At 42.9% G+C, this 18,266-nt stretch overlaps 1 long non-coding RNA gene and 1 other non-coding gene across 4 annotated transcripts; both read right to left on the minus strand.

Moving 5' to 3' along the window:
• Nucleotides 1-1,727: 1,727 nt before the first annotated feature.
• LOC113926222 lies at nt 1,728-16,448 on the minus strand. Of its 3 annotated transcripts, none has more exons than XR_003521233.2 (4): nt 15,947-16,448; nt 6,699-6,829; nt 5,731-5,827; nt 1,728-2,560 (listed from the first exon to the last, which is right to left on the minus strand). It is a non-coding gene; the product is annotated as an uncharacterized LOC113926222 (long non-coding RNA). The 3 variants fall into 3 exon arrangements; XR_003521232.2 differs by lacking the exon at nt 1,728-2,560 and adding an exon at nt 3,529-4,148 and having other exon boundaries at nt 15,947-16,445; XR_003521231.2 differs by lacking the exons at nt 1,728-2,560; nt 5,731-5,827 and having other exon boundaries at nt 6,538-6,829; nt 15,947-16,443.
• Nucleotides 12,551-12,678, minus strand: LOC113928181. Its single transcript, XR_003521857.1, has one exon.
• Nucleotides 16,449-18,266: the final 1,818 nt, after the last annotated feature.

Below are 18,266 nucleotides of genomic sequence, written 5' to 3' on the forward strand. Positions count from 1 at the left end.
AGAAATTAAGAGGTGTTATGAGGCTTTGATACAGAAAACTAGAAGTTATAATATTAAATTACGCATAAGGGGCAGCTTAAGGAGATGCCTCTTCCTGTTTCTCACTTCCTCTCCGGCCCTATCCTAATGTGTTGGATGTGGGAGTTCTGGACATGGAGGATGTGGGGGTATGGTCAGCTGCCCCACAGGGCCTAGCATAGTTCCTTATAATCAGAATGCAAAAAATATTAACTATTTCACTTTTAATTATTATACTTTTTATTTCTTCTTGCAGTTTTTATCTTTTTATACAAGATTTCTCTAATATTTTACCTTAACCATAGCTTATCCTCATCACTCTCCTCTGCTACTCTGGCCATCACTGGTTCCTCACTGGTTCCAGTGAGGGCTCCTGCCTGGTTCTGTGGAAGGAGCCCCTACCTGGAGCACTGGCTCTACAGAGTGATCTTCAGATCTTGGACAATGCAGACTAACCATAATTTCCCCTTTCTGATCTTTGATGGATGTTAAAATGTCATTTTGATGACCCCTTTGTGAGAAACTGGTCCTTCCAAAATCATTCCAGACCACCAGGTACCATTGTTCCCATCACACGCACACCCTGATCTCCTCACTCTGCTGAGAATAGCAGCCCCCGCATGATGTCAGAGCCCCAAAGTCTTTCTCAGGGAGTAAGCCCACATGGAAAGCCCCCTAAGGTCATTCCCCTGAGCTGGATCCTCCAGGAGGAGCAGCTCTGCACTTACCTGGGGTGTCTCTGCTCTGAACCAAAGGGGAGCTTAGCATCAACCAAGGACATCATGAGAGCGGCCATCCCTGGGACCCCAGTGATCCTCGGGACCACCATCCTGGAGCCTGGGAAAGGATGGGGGCTGAGAGACTTGCAGTCAGAACAGCTCTCACTAAATGGGCCCCACTCCTAAAATATATTAATATATTATTAATATATTAATTTATATACTATATGCTATAATATTAAAATATTAGAGATGATGAACTTGGGCAGCCTTCCTTAACCCCTGGGTGTGGCCAGATTCTGAAAAAGGGAACCAATAAGCAGGAATTGTCATTCACTAGACAGAAGTTTGGTATAAAGCACATAATTCTTTAAGGTGTAAGATTCATTGAAGACAGTATAAGGGAAGGGATCCTCATTTTGAGCAACTGGGTGAGTCATAAGGTTTGATTGCTTATGTGTTTTCCTCCCTAGGAACAGATCCCAACGAATGTCATTCCCACTCCATGGTGAACGCCATCTCCCTTGCACAGGCATGTTCTGGGATAGAGCAGTCCTAAGCAGTGTGTTGAAGATCTAGGGGGATTAGACTCCCTACCTTTAAACTCTGGGGTCCATCCTTTCTTTGCATTTCAATATTTTGGCAGGGGGCAGAATTTGTAAACACCAAATGATCCCTTGCTAATTTATAGGTGGTTCTGATATGTGTTTCTGATTTTTTTTTTAACCCACTATGACTAGTTTCCTCTCATGTAGAATGGAGATTATTATGGAGCCTATGTCATTGGTTTATTGGGAAATCTAATTGGGATAATACTCAGTATTTGTAAGTCTCTTAAAACAGAGCTGGCGCATAGTAAGGAATCAAGAAATGTTCATTATTATACTGCAAGGCTAATTAAAAACAGAAAAACAGTTGAATAAATACAAAACACAATTAATTTTAACAATATAAGTTCTATCACTTTGTTAATAAGTATCAGGGGCTTTTACTACAGTTCTACACAAATTTATGAAAAGACATCAAATTTATATATAAAAAAAGAATTTATAAAGCAAAGTTAATTTTACACTAAGTGGTAAAATATTAGAGAAATCTCGTATAAAAAGATAAAAACTGCAAGAAGAAATAAAAAGAATAATTAGAAGTGAAATAGTTAATATTTTTTGCATTCTGATTATATGTCTGGAAATTTTTGATTAAATATTATCAGATTCCTCCAAAATTATCAAAGGAATGAAAGGGTAAAATATAACATTACTTAATAACAATCAAGGGAATTCTTATATGATACAAAAAATCAACATGAAATTATGAAGAAAATTATCCATTCACAAAAGTTACTACAAATAAAAAATGTTCCAGGATCAATTTCAAAGACGTATTTCCAATCAATCCCATTAAAAAGAAGGTGATTATCATGTCTCCATTTTTGTTCTCTTCCTCTTATCCCTGAACCCCACATAGGTTGGGACTTTCTCAGCCGCGTCGTTTCTCGCCTCTTTCCCAGACACTAAGATGCTCCTTCTGACATTTTCTGGTTGGCTGAGCCCCGCTGAGCTGTTTCACCTCCACCCCTTCTCCCTCCACCAGATAGGGAAATAAGTCCTGGATTCAGAGCTCCTCTGAATCCTGCTCTGCTCTGCCTCATTCTCTCCCCACTGTCTGCCTCATTCTCTCCTGCTCTGCCTCATTCTCTCCCCACTGTCTGCCTCATTCTCTCCTGCTCTGCCTCATTCTCTCCCCACTGTCTGCCTCATTGTCTCCTGCTCTGCCTCATTCTCTCCCCACTGTCTGCCTCACGGCAGCCACTGCAGATGTACCTGGAAGACATAAGGAAAAGAAAAAAAACCTTTGAGTTATGAGGGTTAAATGAAGCAATGCACACACATAACAGGTTATGGGAGTCACGGTTTATTCGCCATGCTCAGCGCCTCTCTTCCTGGGCTCCCTCACTTAATCATCCCATCCTTTCTGCAGACCCCAGCTATGCTTACTCCTGGCTTAGTAACACCCAAGTCTGCACCCTCAGCCTCTCTTGGAAACGAAGGCAGCTGGTCCCACGCAAGGCCAGATGGGAGGGGTGCAGTGGGCGGGGAGCAAGCAGAGGGAAGAACAGGGGGCGGGGCCGGGGGCGGGGCCAGGGGACGAACAAGATGCCGGGGCTGCTTGTAAGGAGAGAGGAGGCACCACCTCCGTGCGTCAGAGATCTTCTGAGCGCTCAGTATGTGACTCAGGAGGTAATAATTCATAGTTTATGCAAAAAGGACCACTTAGAACTTATCTCAACTTTCAGGATAATTTCATATGAAACAGAAAACCCAAAATCATTTTGGATTGTAAAAGCAGACCTAAGTTTAAAAAAGAGAACTGCATCTACTGCTTTGAGCATTTTAACACTGTGTGAATTACGAGGACAGGAGGCCTGGATGGTCTGATGACTACAGACTTAAAGGATAAACCTGTATCTTCTATAACTTGTTGCATTAAAAAGGCTAAGCCTTGTTTGGTCAAGGACTATTTATCATGGTATGCAAAACAAAGGGCTTAAGTTTATTACATTATATTTCCAATTTTAAATTCTGATCTTAACTTGATTTCTTTTTAAAAAAGATTTATTTATTTACTTTAGGGGGAGGGGCAGAGGGAGAAGGAGAGAGAGACTCCTCAAGCAGACATCCCACTGAGCGGGGAGCCTGATGCAGGGCTCCATCCCAGGACTGAGATTGTGACCTGAGCCAAAATCAAGAGTCAGACGCTCAATCAGCTGAGCCACCCAGGCACCCCTTAATTTGATTTCTTAACGGTAATGGTAAAACACGCTCTTTTTAAGTTATATGTTGAATCAGTGCTGTGTGAATATAGGTCATATAACACAAAATTCACCATCTGCTCATCCTTGAATAACTAAGAATGGTCCCAGACCTACAGGGATAAAAGTAGCAAACACAAATCACTATCTTTGGGACAGCCCAAAGATAGAGGGTGAATTCAGAGGAGGTCCATGTCCAATCTGCCACCTTTCCCAAGAGTTAGGATATCCCCTTTTCATGCTTTCCTTCTTGCCTGTGTATACACAACAATGAACCTCTTCATGAACTCCTATTGTTTACAAAAATCCTCAAACAAAAGCAATGGCAGAGATGACTTGGTGCATATTCTTAAGAGAAAACAGACAATAACATTGACCTTTTATTATTTATGGAACTATAAGAAGGGAACTTGGATAGGGGCCCTGAGAGAAAGTGTGCATGGAATCAAAGAACAACTATAGAAACTAGTTTCAGTTACTTAGTAGTAACATCCTCTTGGGAGGCTGAAGTCTGTCCCAGAACCAGCCTCTAGGACTGAGGAAAGATAGAAAAATGCTTGTTCCGGGGCACACGGAGGTCTTTGGGTCAGATCAGGAACCTGCAGAGGTAAAAGGAAAAGTTATCTCAGGTTGCTGATTTCTCTTCCTTTAAGGCTCAGGAAAGAAAAATTTGGTGACAGACTGAGTCTCAGCCTGATGAAAAATAAGAATTTTTCTGGGCTTCCTTCATCAGTGGAATAAAGTAACGCTCGTTTTCCACACTTGCTAACCGGCTGAAGTTTAAAGAGAGGCTCAGGCCTGAGACCCTCTCCCAGTAGATGATTTAGAGTCACGGTGCAATGAAAGGACTTTCTGCGGGGCACCTGGGTGGCTCAGTCGTTAAGCGTCTGCCTTTGGCTCAGGTCATGATCCCAGGGTCCTGGGATTGAGTCCCGCATCGGGCTCCCTCCTGAGGGGGGAGCTTGCTTCTCCCTCTCCCACTCCCCCTGCTTGTGTTCCTGCTCTTGCTATCTCTCTCTGTCAAATAAGTAAATAAAATCTTTAAAATAAATAAATAAGTAAATAAATAAATAAAATCTTAAAAAAAAAAGAAAGAAAGAAAGGACTTTCTGCAACCCACCCCCCAAGAAAAACAAAGCAGGAATATTACTTGGTTTTCAAGATTGTCGTTATGTGAAAATGAAAGGAGAAAAGGAATGTCTTCAGCCATTAAAAGCATCTTAGACAATTAGATAAACTTTCCAATCTCATTTCCATTGCCATGGTCTGATCCCTGGGAAGTAAGGCAGGGGCTGGTTGAAGACTAATCCATACTAAATGAACTCAGGCATGACCTGAGTATCTGCAGCCCCCATGCGTCTGGTTGAGATAAGATTCCAGCCTGGGAATTTCTCTCTCCCTCGAGGCTGTTTTTGCTCCCTGACAATCTGATTTCAGTGGCCTCCAGGATTCTCTGGCATTGCTTTTCTGTGTCAGTTCCTTATCATGGAAGATGGGTGAGTAAGGGGAAAGCAAACCTCAGCCACCTCTCAGGTTTTCTTACCTTTCTTGCTCCTCATTCGCACTAAGATGCCCACTACAAGGAAGATGAGCCCCAGCACAAAGCTTGAGATTCCAGCCAGCGTTCCTCTGGGCAGAATCAGTGTGCCTCCGGGAAACACAGACTGGAGTCAGTCTCACCTCTACCTGCTGCATCCCCCTCAGGTACTATCTGAGATTCTGGGACCTGATGTAGAACTCCAATATGAAGGCTATGACAGATACATACCTTGGAGAAGGAGGAAATTTAGAAAGGACCCCCAAGTTCTGGAAATTAGGCTGTGACTTCAAAAAGGACACACATGCTAATTCTGGTAGCTGCCTCTCAAAATAACTCACTAAGCTAAAAGACCGAAGGCAGAGAACAGTTCCCATGTGTGAGGGTAATTCGGGAAGGCATCTGAGTTTCCTAGGTTTTCTGACAAGAGCAGAGACCTATGAATCCTTAGCATCCCCTAGGTCAGGGTGGCCAAGTCTCTGCTGCCCCAGCTCTGAACTATTCTCAGGGACTTCTCTAGGAAAAAGATGGGGGTAGAAATGACCCCAGTGTATAGACACATGACAAGATGAGTGGACCCCAGAGCTAGAACATCCCCTGTTCTCAGAATTTGGAGTCTACATGGTTATCAGGGAATAACTCACTCCACTCCACAGTGACAGGACCATCCAGGCTGGGGTGCTCCACTTGGCAGGTCCAGCCATCTCCCTGCTGAAGGGTCATTGCCAGCATCACCAGGATCTGGAAGATCCAGTCTTTATTATGGATCAGGTTGGTGGACATAACCCTAGCTGTTTTCCTCCTGTCCACTCAGGAACCAGTGGGGTTGAATGTGGCCTGGATAGAAATCTGTCACATAGTATACAAGAAGGCTGAGGTGCTGTAGGGGCCATTCTTCAAAGGGGAGGTGTTCGCTTTAGGCTTGACTAAGAATTGTAAAAAGGAAAAAGAGCTAATGGCATATGAGATTATTATTTCTTAGACATTTTTGTTATAGAGTTGATTTCTAGATGTTTAAAATATAAATGATATAATTAGGCTAGGAGATATGGGTGGTACTGAACAGATGGAAATAAACCTTCAAATGGAATATTCATGACCTTGAATTATATAATAAGGATTGAGAAGAATGGGAGAGAGACAACGCAGTACTTTGTGGCACATTTAGCAGAAATTTTAACTGTAAAAAAAAAAGAAATTTTAACTGTAAGTCAGTGAGTAATAGCCTTTGGACAAAGAATATATAACCAGCTGTGAAATGACCTATGTTTTCAATGTTTATCTTGATTAAAAGGATGAAAAATTTGCTCAAATAATTTCTTAAAATTAAATATACAGACAATAGCATTCTCTTGTTATATGAATCTAATAACTTTTTTTTAAATGAAGGAAATTAAGCAAGTTTGATATGGCTTATTCTTTAAATAATTTAAATATTTTTTCTACAAAAGTCCAACAAAATCTTCATATTTATAGTGCTATCCCCAAACCCAGTATTCTGAGCCCCTACATGCTTCATCAGTAGGCATACTAGTCCTTTAAGTTCCTCTTCTGCAATATGTCTTCTCAGGCTCCTTGAAGAATCCCCAAAACAGTCAGATGTTATCTGTACCTCCACATTTCTCTGCTTGATGGCCCCTTTCCTTCTTCTTCATCTTCTGTGCTGCTCATAGGTCAATTTCCAAGTGCAGTTTCTTCTTTTGGATAGCTCCCTCCAGAGGGCAGAAAGTGTCCATTGTGTCCCTAGAGAAAATTCAGAGCAGTTTCCCAAAACAGCTTCTAGCTCCTTAATAATTTAGTTCTTCCTTTTCTACTTTGTGCACAAATACTCTAGGGTGCAGCTGGGTCAGGTAAAGGTACAGTAACTATACCCATGACCATTGTTCCCTGTTATATTTTTGCCTTGTGCATACCAGGAGAGTGAGAAAATATCACAAAAAACTAAACTGAATGGGTGTGCAAGCACTTCCTATAGCTCCTCTCCCTGGCTCAGCACAGAGTGAGCAGGTGATAAAACCCAGCTCCCAGCTTCTCCCTGGAAGGAATTAGACTGTGCATCTAGCACCCTGACTTTTCTAGCTGTTGACTGAGGGTCTGGCTTCTAACTAGCCTGTCCATAGGAGAGGGCCTGGAATTTGCTAGTCTCCTGGGGACAACAGAGAACAAGTGGTGGTTTTGAATAGGTTTATGGGTTCTTCTTATGGCTCCTTCTCCCTCAGTTCACTTCAGTGATAAAGCCCAGCATCCAGCTTCTCCCTGGAAGGAGTTGGACTACACATCTAGCCCCCCAACTTTTCCAGGTGCTACTGGAGAGACTGGCTTCCAATTCACCAGTCTTTGAGAACCGACAGGGATTGAAATTCACTAGGCCCCTGGGAACTACAGAGAGCAAAGCAATGGTCTAAAAGTATGTGGTCTGAACAAGAATGCAGGTATTTGTCACAGCTCTTCTCCTTGGCTCCCAGATTGTCCCTGAGGAAAGAAGGAATTGGATCACATATGCAGCACCCAACTTTTTCAGCTGCTACTCAAGGAGCTGGCTTCTATCTCACCTGTCTCGGGGCACTGACAGGACTTTCAGACTCTAGATTCCTGGTGGCTGCTAAGTACACAGACAATGGTTTGGAAACACATACAGAGATCTGAAAGACACCCATAATCTTTGGTTGGGATGATTGGTAAGGGTCTTCTCCTGTATGAGGCCAGTCCATGAAGACTAGGAGATGTGGCTGTTTTGTCTAATGCACAGACACCAACACAGAGTCAAGGAAAATGAAGAAGCAGGGAACTATGTTCCAAACAAAAAAATAACATAAATTTCTTAAAATCAATCCTAATGAAATAGAAATGTGATTTACCCAACAATCAAAATCAAAGTAAAATCTTGGGTAAAATCATTTACCCAAGAATTCAAAATAATTATCATTAAGATGCTCACTGAAGTTAGGAGAGCAATGCATGAACAAAGTGAGAATTTCAACAAAGAGTTAGAAAAATTTTAAAGTACCAAACAGAAATCATAAAGTTGAAGAATACAATAACTGAACTGAAAAATTCAACAGAGGTGTTCAACAGCAGACTAGATCAAGTAGAAGAAAGTATTAGTGAAATTGAAAACGAGTCACTGGAAGTCATCCAGTCAGAGGAACCAAAAGAAAAAAGAATGAAAAGAGTGAAGATAGCTTAAGGGACTGGGGACATCATCAAATTGACCAATATAAACATGATGGGAGTCTCAGAGGAAGAAGAGAGAGAGAGAGAAAGGGGCAGAATGCTTATTCAAAGAAATAATGTTGAAAACTTCTCAAATCTGGGGAAGCCTAAAGATCCAAGGAGCCTAAAGAATATTAAAGGAGATGTACCCAAAGAAACCCACACTGAAGCGCATTATAATTAAATTATCAAAGTCAAAGACAAAGGGAGAATTTTGAAAGCAGCAGGAAAAAAGCAACTTGTCACATACTAGGAAACCCCAATAAAACTATCAGTAGATTTTTCAGCAGAAACATTGCAGGCCAAAAGAGTGGGATGATATATATAAAGTGCTGAAAGAAAACAAATCCTGCCAACCAAGAATGCTATATTCAGCAAAAACTGTCCTTCAAAAATGAAGGGAAGATAAAGACTTTCTCAGACAAACTAAGGGAGTCCATCACCACTAAGACCTGCCTTATAGGAAATGTTAGAACGAGGTGAAATGAAAGGATGCTAACAGCAAAATGATAACTTAAGAAAGTAAGAAACACATTAGTAAAGGTGAAAATATAGACAAATATGGAATGCTGTATCACTGTAACATTGATGAGCAGATCATTTTTAAATCTAGTGAAAAAAAGACAAAAGCACTAAAGTAACTATAACTAAAATCATATTAATGGATATACAATATAAATAGATGTAAATTGTGACATCAGTAACATATATGGGGGTAGGGGAGAGGTAAAAGTGTAGAGTTCTTGTATGCAAGTCACGTTAAGTTGTTATCAGCTTAAAAGAGAGTGTTATAGCTAGAAGGTATTTATATAAGCCCCACTATAACTACAAAGAAAATACCTATAGAAGCTACACAAAAGAAAAAGAACTAAAGCCTATCAATACAAAAAAAAAAAAAAAAAACCCACACAAAGGAAGACAGAGAAAAAGAGGGACAAAGAACTATAAGACAAACAGAAAACGGTTAACAAAATGGTAATATTAAATCCTTCTCAATCAATAATTACTGTAGATGTAAATCGTTTAACTCCCCAATCAAAAGACATAGAGTGACTGAATGGATAAAAAATCCAAGATCCAACTATATGCTGTCTATTAGAAAATTACTTTATTACTTTTTCTTAAAATTTTAATTCAATTAGCCAACTTATAGTACATTTTCAGTTTCAGATATAGTGTTTAATAATTTATCAATTGCATATAACACCCAGTGCTCATCGTATCACATGCCCTCCTAAATGCTCATCACCCAATTACCCCATCTCCCCACCCACCTCCCCTCCAGCAACCCTCAGTTTGTTTCCTGGAGTTAAGAGTCTTTCATGTTGGGGTGCCTGGGTGGCTCAGATGGTTAAGCGTCTGCCTTCAGCTCAGGTCATGATCCCAGAGTCCTGGGATCGGGTCCCACATTGGGCTCCCTGCTCCTTGGGAGCCTGCTTCTCCCTCTGCCTCTCTCTCTCTCTCTCTCTCTCTCTGTCTCTCATAAATAAATAAATAAAATCTTTTAAAAAAAAAAGAGTCTCTCATATTTTTTCTCCCTCTGATGACTTCCCATTCTGTTTTCCCTCCCTTCCCCTACAGTCCTCTGCCCTGTTTCTTATATTTCACATGAGTGAAACCGTATGATAATTGTCTTTCTCTGATTGACTTATTTCACTCAGCATAATACCCTCCAGTTCTATCCACATCAAGAAACTTACTTTAGAGACGCCTGGGTGGCTCATTTGGTTAAGCGGCTGCCTTTGACTCAGGTCATGATCCCAGGGTCAGAATATACATTTGTGTTATACAGAAATGTATAACAAAATGGAATCAAGAAGAAATAGAAAGCCTGAACAGACCAATAACAAATAAGAAAATTGAAGGAATAATTAAAAACCTTCCAACAAAGAAAAGCCCAGGACCAGATGGCTTAATGGATGAATTCTACCAAACATTCAAAGAAGAATTAAAACCAATCCATCTAAAACTCTTCCAAAAAATAGAGGGAACACTTCCAAACCATTTATGAGTCCAGCAACACCCTAATACCAAAAGCTAGACAAAGATAACACAAGAAAAGAAAACCACAGACCAATATCCCTAATGAACACAGATGCTAAAATACTCAGTAGAATATTAGCAGACCAATTCAACAGCACATTAAAAGGATTATATATCATGACCAAGTGGGATTTATCTGTGGGATGAAAAGATGGCTCAATAATGGCAAAATCAATTAATGTGACACATCATATTAACAGAATGAAAGATAAACATGAGCATCTCACGATAGATGAATAGACACAGAAAAAGCATTCGACAACATCCATTTGGGATAAACACTATCAGCAAAATAGATATAGAGGAACTTACCTCAACACAATAAAGGCCATATATTAAAAGCCCACAGCTAACATAATGAATGAAGAAAACCTGAAAGCTTTTCTTCTAAGGTCTGGTACAAGGCAAGGATGCCCACTCTTGCCACTTCTATTCAACATAGTACTGGAAATCCTAGCCAGAGCAATTAGACAAGAAAAAGAAATGAAAGGCATTCAAAACAGAAAGGAAGAAATAAATTTATCTGTTTTCAGATGACATGATCATATATGTAGAAAACTCCAAAGACTCAACAACAACAAAACTATTAGAACTAATAAATGAATCCAGTAAAGTAGTAGGAAACAAAATCAATGTGTGAAAATCAGTGATGTTTCTATACACTAAAAATGAACTCTCTGAAAAGAAAATTAAGGAAACAATCCTAATCACATAGCAACAAAAAGACTAAAATACTTAGGAATAAACTTAACCAAAGAGATGAAAAATTTGTCCACTGAAAATTCTAAAACATTGATGAAGGAAATCCACGCAGACACAGATAAAAGAAAAGACCTCAATGTTCATGGATTGGAAGGATGGATTGGTCCAGACTACTAAGGTAATTTACAGATTCAGTGCAATTCCTAAATCCCAATGGAATTCTTTATAGAAATCGAAAAAAAATCTTTTTTTTTTAAATTTTATTTATTTATTTGATGGAGAGCACAAGCAGGGGGAGCAGCAGAGAGAGAGGGAGAAGCAGACTCCTGGATGAGCAGGATCATGGCCTGGGCCAAAGGCAGACAATTAACCGACTGAGCCACCCAGGTACCCCTAGAAAAAATAATCTTAATTACATGAAACACAGAAGACCCCAAATAGACAAAACAATCTTGAGCAATAAGAACAAAGCTGGAGGCATCACATTTCCTTTTTTTTTTCCCACAGAAAGTGATTTATTGCTTTTAGAATGAAATAAAATGCTTTCAGAACTTTTATTAGTTAAGAAAAACTGTTAGAGGGGCGCCTGGGTGGCTCAGTTAGTTAAGCAACTGCCTTCGGCTCAGGTCATGATCCTGGAGTCCCGGGATCGAGTCCCACATCGGGCTCCCTGCTCAGCAGGGAGTCTGCTTCTCCCTCTGACCCTCTTCCCTCTTGTGCTCTCTATCTCTCATTCTCTGTCAAATAAATAAATAAAATCTTTAAAAAAAAAAGAAAAAAGAAAAACTGTTAGAACTTGAAAACTTTTCTAAAACATTACTTTGTCAGCTGATGAAGTAGGCACTTCAACACAGAAAACTTCCCATTTGCAACTGTGTGGAGCCCAAGCTGTCCAATTAGATGCAGCTAACTGCTTAGAAGTGGGGCTTGCACTTCGGCCAGTGTACTGTCAGGTCTAACCTCTTTGCTCTGATGCCTGTGGTGCTCCTTCTTCTCCAGCACCCACTCACAGCTCTTCTTCACCACCCCACGCCTCACAATCCTGTACGGAACTCTGTGTAGGAGACAGCCCTGAGTGGGTAGATGGAGTGGCCTGGCAACACCCAAGCTAATCACACAGGGAAAAATGGTGATCCTCCCTGAGTTAGGTGGCCTTGGATGCCCCTTCTACACAGAAGTCCCCACTTTTGGATACCCTCTCCTCTTCCAGTGATATCCCCCAAGAGCCAAAGAAGTTGTTCAGTAGGAGAGCAAGAGGTGAGAGGCCCCACTCCCTCACAGGCATCTTTGTGGTAGATGACTATCTGTTTAGGTGTTTGTTAGGTGTTGCCTATGGGGTAGGCAGGGGGCCAAGTTACTTTTGGGGCAACACAGGCCAGGATCAGCTCATGAGAGCCTGGCACTAACTAAGGAGAGCCAGAGGCCCCATGTTGTCACTTCAGCCCCTACTCTGGCTGTAGGGCTAGCATGCCTGGTGTAGACCAAGTGGGAGTTTCCAGCAACTCCAGATGTCTGAGGCAGGAAAACAAGGCTGCCAGCCTGTGGCAACCCTGACAATGACCCTCAAGGGCTGATCTTGGCCTCCAGCCCTGGCTAAGAGAAAAGGGACCCTCCAGCCCCATGGGAGAGAGGCCTTGCCTAATTTCAAAATACATTACAATCAAAACAGTATGGTACTGGTGAAAAAACAGACATATAGGAAAATGGAACAGAATAGAGGGCCCAGAACTAAATCAGTGCATCTATGCATCTATCTATGGTCAGTTGGTCTTCAACAAGAGTTTCAAAAACACTCAATGGGGAAAGGAGAGTCTCTTCAATAAATATTGTTGGGAAAATTGGATATCTATATGCAGAAGAATGAAACTGGGCCCTTGTCTCGCACCATATGCAAAAATCAACTCAAAATAGATTAAAGACTTAAACGTAAGACTTGAAACCATAAAATCCTAGAAGAAAACATAGGGGGAAATCTCCTTGACATATGAGGAGAGATATCATCTCATACCTGTTAGGATGGCTATTATCAAAAGACAAAAATTAGTGTTGCTGAGGATGTGGAGAAAAGGCAATCCTTGTACACTGGTAGTAGGAATGTAAATTGGTACAGCCATTATGGAAAACAGTATGGAGGGTCCTCAAAAAATTAAAAATAGAACTACCATATGATCCAGCAAACCCACTTCTGAGTATATATATCCATGGTATATATGTATGAATACATATATAATAGATACATAATATATTGTATATATATTAAAATGTTATATATTATACAGAATACACATGCTAATTAGCTATATAGCAAACATTATGCTAAGTAAAATAAGGCAGACACAGAAAGACAAATACTGCATGATCTCACATGTGGAATCTAAGATAGTTAAACTCATAGAGGCAGAGAGTAGAATGGTGGTAACTAGGGGCTAGGGGGAAGTAGGAATGGGGAGCTATTGGTCAAAGGGTAGAAATCTTCGATTATCCAAGATGAATACGTTCTGGAGATCTTAGGTACAGCGTGGTGATATAGTTAACAATGTTGTATTGCATACTTGAAATTTGTTGAGGGTAGATCTCAAGTGTTCTCAACATACACACACACAAAGACTCTGGCTACCCTGTGAAGTGATGGATATGTTAATTACCTTGATTGTGCGATCATTTCACAATGTATACATATATCAAAGCATCAAGTGGAACACCTTAAATATATATAATTAATATATATAATTCCTATTTGTCAATTATACCTCAACAAGATGGAAGAAGTCTTCAGGATCTGCCAACTCTTACCTGGCTACATGGGAATCAGTAGGGAGCTAATGAAAAATACAGATTTCCAGACCTCAACACCCACTCAGGATCTGAATCTCTGGGCAGCAGTGATTCTGCAGAATCTGTGCTTTAGGGAAGATTTCTAGGAGATTCTGGTGAGCAGGACTTGGGACCTGGTGGCCTAGAAGATAAACCCAAACTCCTTGGGCTGGCATGCAGCACTCTCTGCTATCTGCTATCCAGCAGCTGATCACTGCTAGAGAAAATGATGCCATTTAGCAGATCTGTGACCCTACAAAATCTTGTATAAGGCCCCCAACAATTTACCATTCCCACGACTTGTCTTTGGGCATTTCTCTCACCTAATTACCTCAGCAATTTGCCTTTTAAACGATGTTACTCTCTTAATTCCTATCCAATTTGTCCACCATCTCATTCTTAGCAGACGACCTTGCCTTCCACTTTCCCAACGAAAGAGGAAACAAAAGCTGTCACACACATACACAGCCTGTCCCTTCTCCCACCCTTCATCTTTTCCTTTGTCTCTGTGACAAGAGTCCTTGTTTTTGTTCACAGCTCACTCCTCCACCCCTCACTGCTATTGTCTCTGGTCTCCTCAAGTTGGTGTACCCAGTCTCCTCCTCTGTACAAGTTGACAGAAAGAAGCCTTGAACAGTCTTCTTGACTCAGCGCACATCTCAGCTCTCTCTTCCCTTCATACTCAGACTTCCTAAAAGAACAGCACAACTCAGCTCAAACACTACTCTACCAGCGATGGGAAATCAAGACAAGTCAAATGCCATCTCAGCCCCCAAGGATCTTAGGCTCCACACTCATCCTCACCTCCCTTACTTCTCAGCCCGTCCTGGTCCTACTCCTGCTCCCCGTCCTGGAACCAGCCTGCTCTCCCCATGTCTCCCTGATTTCCAAACCCACACTTCAACCTGCCTTTCCTTCATCTTCTGAAGTCATTGCTACCATTGGTTTAGGTCACCTTCTTTTTTTTTTTTTAAGATTTTATTTATTTATTTGAGAGAGCGAGAATGAGAGAGAGAGAGAGCACATGAGCGGGGGGAGGGTCAGAGGGAGAAGCAGACTCCCCGCTGAGCAGGGAGCCCGATGCGGGACTCGATCCCAGGACTCCAGGATCATGACCTGAGCCGAAGGCAGTCGCTTAACCAACTGAGCCACCCAGGCGCCCTAGGTCACCTTCTTAACCTCAGTTTCTGGAACAATTCTCTGTCCATTTCTCCTAATACCTGCTCTTCACTTTCAGGTTTCCTTCCCAGGCTCTTTCTCTATTAGCCAACATCACAACTGCCCAGGTTCCTGAGGTGCAGTCCTTTGCTCTCGTCTCCCGGGATCCGCTCTCCTAAATGATCTCAGCGCCTTCTCATGGGCTCCAGACATTTATAGTAACCGGCCACCTGTTGTCCCACAGACATCTCAGACCCATCTTCCCCACCAGCGTTTCTTCCTACATCGCCCGGAGGCGGTGCTGTGCTGGGAGGCTCTGTCGGCACCTCTCTGTCCCACGGGCCACGCCTGCACCCCTGCCTCCTGGGCTCCCCACGCCCCCACGGCCAACCAGGTGCTGGCCTGCGTGCTCCCGGCGACCTCTCCTCTCCTCGGGGGCTCAGCCCCTTCTGGTCCTGCCCTCGCCCTCCCCCGCCCCTCAACCCCAGCCCCAGCCCCAGCTTCCCCTTCCTGCCCCCCGCCCCCCGCCGACAAGCCCCGCCCACACGCCCAGCCCAGCGCGCGTGGCCACGCCCCCGCCCGGCCTCCCGCCAACGCTCCCCGCCCCTCGGCCGCGCGCCCTCTTCCCGACCCGCGTCGGCCTTTTTCCGGCGTGGCCACCGCCCCAGCTCGGTCAGCGGCATGTCTTTCCCGGTCCCCGCGGAAGTGCGCGCTCTCCTTTCCCGTTTACGATGTGCCTGTCCACCAGGCGCCGCGCCCCGGGAGACAGCCGGTGCCCTCAGCGTCCCCGCGGCAGGAAAGGGGAGCGGCGGCGCTGAGCCGGGGGGAGGCGGGGGGGGGAGGTGGTGCCGCCCGACTCCCACTCCCCGCTCGCCCGCCTCGGTCCGCGCGGTCCCGGGGGCGGAGCAGGGCAGCCGCGACCGTCGTTACCTGCTCACTCGCCTCGCCCTTCCCTTGCTTCCAGCTCCTGCCGGTCCTTAAACCCGCGCCACCACCCGCCGGCTGGGAGAGCTAACCTGGAGCCCCCGGGGTCCTAGTGCCGCCCAGATAGCGCAGCTTCGTATTGGGGAGCTTTCGTGGGCTCTCTCGCATTTATTGAGAGATAGAGCCTATTAAAATCAAAACCGAACGGAGACTAGCCTTGAAAATTCTAAGCAGAGTAACCAGTATGATCATACAAACAAAGCATAATTTAGCTTATTTTGCAAGGCTAAGTTGACCTAGATCATTTCTTGTTTGAGCTTCTGGAAATGATAAGCAAAACTTGAACTGGTTCCCATGGATGATATGAAGGGACCACTGAAAAATCTCATTGCAGCCAATCCGTGAAGAATAAACAGTCACTGCTTTCTCACGGCACAAGTAGCTTTATAAAGATATACCCTGGGCCTCATTCCGTGCTCTGGTTCCAGAGCTCCCGGTTTGCAAACTATTTTTGGTGTGTGCACAATAAATTTTTACTAATTACTTTAGTGGTTCATTGGTTTTTACTTTAGCTATTTTGAACCTTTGACAGTATATTTAATGGGCATGGTTCTAGCTATTCTCAAAACGTTTCACCTCAGGGCTGGATTTTTAAAAACTATCTTTTCAGGGGCGCCTCGGTGGCTCAGTCGTTGGGCGTCTGCCTTCGGCTGAGGTCATGATCCCAGGGTCCTGGGATCGAGCCGAGCCCCACATCGGGCTCCCTGCTGGGAGGGAGGCCTGCTTCTCTCTCTCCCACTCCCCCTGCTTGTGTACCTGCTCTCTCTCTCTGTCAAATAAACAAAATCTTTAAAAAATAAATAAAAACTATCTTTTCAAATTGTGAGTTAGGTGACCTTGGTCACAGAACCTTTCTAGGCCTTGGTGTTCTCACCTATGAAAGGAGAGGATTTAACTAAATGATTTGTGAACATTAAACAGTAGGCCTTTCACAGGGAAAAGAAAAAGGTAAATAAACATGCATACATATATATGAATATATAAAATGTGACTCAATGCTAAGGGGTGATTCAGTGATCTTTAGAGAGGGGTGGTCATATTAAGGGGAAAGCAATCAATTCTGCTGGCAGCTGGAAGAGGAGGGGGACATGAAGCCTTCAGGCGGAGGTGATATTTCATGGGTCCAGGGAGGGGCAGAATCTCACTAGTGGGGAAAGGCCTCAGGTGGAGGCATGGTAGGGACAGAAAGAGTTGGGAAAATGGAGAGTGGTGCTGTTCTCTCTGACTCCTTTCCTGCTGTTGGACAGTCTTGGCTCATGTGTCATCTCCTCCAGGAAGCCTTCCCTTATTTCTTTGTCTTTTCCACAGTTAGGTTCTCTCTCTTCTGTTTCTAGTATTACATCTTAAATATACCTCAGTTTTGTTGTGTTGCATGCTGGAAATATAGAAATAAATTTCATAAAGCTTTCTTAAAGCCTGGTGTAAGTTAAAATATCTTTTCACCTTTCAAGCATTGCCATAGAGAAACTTGACCTCAGGAGGTGTGGAATGTATCTTGATTGATCAATGAAAATTACCTCAACCTCCAGATAGAACATTTAACCTAAATACCAGCAGAATATATTTAAAAATATGATGCATTAATTTAAAAAAAATAGCATTTAGAGACAACAGAAGACAAGCTGGAACATTCACAAATTTGTGGAAATTAAATAAAACACTCAAACAACTAATGGATCAAAAAAGAATCACAAGGGAAATTAGAAAATACTTCAATGAGTGAAAACTAATGCACAACACACAGGACAGCATACCAGCAGTAAGGGCTGCGCTAAGGGGCAAATTTATATCTGTAAACACATTAAAAAGGCAGAAAGGGGACAGCTGGGCGGCTCAGTTGGTTAAATAGCACCGCTGCCTTCAGATCAGGTCATGATCCCAGCGTCCTGGGATCGAGCCCTGCATCGGGCTCCTTGCTCAGCGGGGATCCTGCTTCTCCCTCTGCTTGCCGCACCCCCCCCCCCCCCGCTTGTGCTCTCTCACTCTGACTAATAAATAAATAAAATCTTAAAAAAAAAAAAAAGGAAAAAGACCTTGGGACACCCTGGTGGTTCATTTGGTTAAGTGTCTGCCTTAGGCTCACGTTATGATCCTGGAATCCTGGGATCGAGTCTTGCATGGGGCTCCCTGCTCAGCAGGGAGTCTACTTCTCCCTCTGACTCTCCCCCCTATCATGCCCTCTCTCTCATTCTCTCTCTTTCAAATAAATAAATAAAATCTTAAAAAAAAAAAGAAAAAGACCTCAAACCAATCACATACTTCACAA

The sequence above is a fragment of the Zalophus californianus genome, chromosome 7 (assembly GCF_009762305.2).
Source record: "Zalophus californianus isolate mZalCal1 chromosome 7, mZalCal1.pri.v2, whole genome shotgun sequence".
NCBI lineage: Eukaryota > Metazoa > Chordata > Mammalia > Carnivora > Otariidae > Zalophus > Zalophus californianus.